Consider the following 2600-nt stretch of genomic DNA (forward strand, 5'->3'; position numbering starts at 1 on the left):
AATAATATTACACGTAACATGGTTTCTTAGTGTCACTTAACCAAACTGTCCACTAGTGTAAGAAGTAAATATATCACAACGATTGGTGACATGATAAGAAGCACCCGAGTCTACCACCCATTGTGTATCTTGAGAAACAAGGTTGATACTATCATTGTCTTAAACAATATCGATGTCGTTATCACCCACAACAACAACCTTACTACTTCCATCTTGATTATTCTCCTTTTGTCCCCTCTTGAACTATCTTCACTGATACTTCTTGTGTCATAGATTTCCACAATGATAACATGTAATCTCTTTTCTTGAGATGGATGTTCCCCGTGACCTTTCTGAACTTCCACTACGATTTTTTAAAGTTTTACTTTTACTTCTACCCCTTCTCTCAGTCACGAACACATGACTTGGAGTCGAGAAGCCTTGTTGTTTTCTTCTAACCTCTTCATTCAACACACTCTCTTTCATCATTTTCAAAGTTAGCTTACCTTGTGGAACAAAATTAGTAATTGAAACCACAAGTGTCTCCCAACTATCAGGAAAAGAATTAATCAAACACATAGCATGAATCTCATCATTAAATTTCATTCCTATCCCAGCCAACTCATTTAGAATATCCTAAAAAGTGTTTAGATGCTCGGACATAGTAGAACCATCTTGATATTTCAACGAGCAAAACTTCCTAAATAGAAATGCTATATTTTGAGTGTTGTTCTTCTCATACATCTCACTCAAAATAGTCCACACTTTATGAGCATTAACCTCACTAACCACATGCTGATACACGCTATCGTCAACCCATTGTCTGATCTTACCAACTACCTTTCTGTTCAGCTTCTTCCAATCTGCATCTATCATAGAATCTGTTTTGCCTTTATCATCCAAGATAGTATCTTCATAATTATAATTACACAATAAGTCCTTCATCCGTGACTTCCATATTGTGTAGTTGGTAGTTGTGATTTTGATCATTGTGTCATTACTACTCAACGATTCTTCCATTTGACTTATACAAGAATCACCACCAAACGACTCAACTTTGATACCACTTGTTAGAGAAAACGAATAAAAGCACACGGTCGACTAGTCGAAGGTTGGTCGGAGGCTAATCGAAATCCATCTCTAGAGAGAGCAGAGTGTATAGGGAAGAGGGAGCAGAGATCTGAGAGAAAGTTATTTCTCTTCTTTTTTTTGTGTTAATTAATGAAATGCCCTAATGGGCTTTATTTTTGGTCAAGCCCAAAACCATTTGAGCTGACCCCAACATAGAGTAATGTAATTATGAGAGACAAGAGTTATCACATCAAAATAAAATTTGAATAAATCTCTCAAGAAATTTAAACTTATATGAGTTTTAAATATCGAAAACAAACATTTAAGACTAATCTTCAACAACACATGAAGACAAATTTCATAATAAAATCCCTTATGAAGTTGTCATTCATCCAATTGTTTTTAATTTTTTTTTATCTAGCTAGTATTCAAAGGGATATTAACAGTTCTTAGAAAGTAACAAGTTGCAGACATCATTTTCTTTAACTCGATATTATTGTTTTGTCACCGTTGCTACTATTTCCATCAACTAATGTCTACCTAACAAAGGTGAATTTAGATGGATTTTAGAGTCCTCGAGAAAATTAAGGTCACATTCTCTCTCAATTGCCATACCTTTGAATCGGACACGATGAGCATTGTTAGTATTCTCGTCTTTAAATTAATAGAAATATATAAAAAAAATGATGTTACAAATAATTAAATAAACTAGAATATACAAAGAATAAAATCACCAGTTTGAGAAGTTGATTCGAGACATGTGCTTAACACATTTTCTTTAAACAGTTCTACTGTCTCCCCTTGTGTCAGAACTTATCGTAGATGACTGTCTTCCAGGATACAATGAATTTATTAGTAATTCAACACCGGAATCACTATGCAACGAACTTGACAAAATATTTGAATTGATCACCTAGTTTTAATAGAAATACGATGAGTCAAGAACTCGAAAACACTCACAAAATATGGAGAGTGCTTTTAAAATCTAGAGGAAAGAACTCTTAAATTCTAGAGTGAAAAATGATATGATATTGTACATCAAATGGTGTATGATAGAATACCTATTTATATTGTTGAATCCAACGGGGTTGACATTGTTTGCCTCAAAAATTATAAGAGCAACCCCATATGTGATTAAATAGTCTCGGCGGGGCTCGAACCCGCGACCTTCGGCTCATAAGACCAACGCTCTAACCAACTGAGCTACGAGACTTTTTTAGTCAAATATGACAACTCTATTAGAGAGTATAGTCTAATGACATTATGTCTAAGACGTGTATGTCAAGACTTGTCATTGACTCTAAGTTTGTCCAATTTCAAATTGCTGTCACAATAATTTGAAATTTCTTTTAGACGATCTTGGAATATCTTCTAATAAGTATGGTCATTTATACATTCTTTCATTAATAATGTCTTTGAGCTATTATGCTTTCATGTAAACGATTACATATTTCACAATAAATATTTTTTTCACACATGTCAAAAATTTATGAATATAAATTATATCATTTAATCTATCAACCATAATTTTGTTAGAATATTTCCAACCA

General features: G+C 33.4%; 1 non-coding gene across 1 annotated transcript; it reads right to left on the minus strand.

The window, feature by feature from the left end:
• Positions 1–2189: 2189 nt before the first annotated feature.
• On the minus strand, positions 2190–2263 carry TRNAI-UAU. Its single transcript has one exon. It is a non-coding gene; the product is annotated as a tRNA-Ile (tRNA).
• Between the last annotated feature and the right edge of the window lie 337 nt (positions 2264–2600).

The sequence above is a fragment of the Impatiens glandulifera genome, chromosome 2 (genome assembly GCF_907164915.1).
Source record: "Impatiens glandulifera chromosome 2, dImpGla2.1, whole genome shotgun sequence".
Taxonomy (NCBI): domain Eukaryota; kingdom Viridiplantae; phylum Streptophyta; class Magnoliopsida; order Ericales; family Balsaminaceae; genus Impatiens; species Impatiens glandulifera.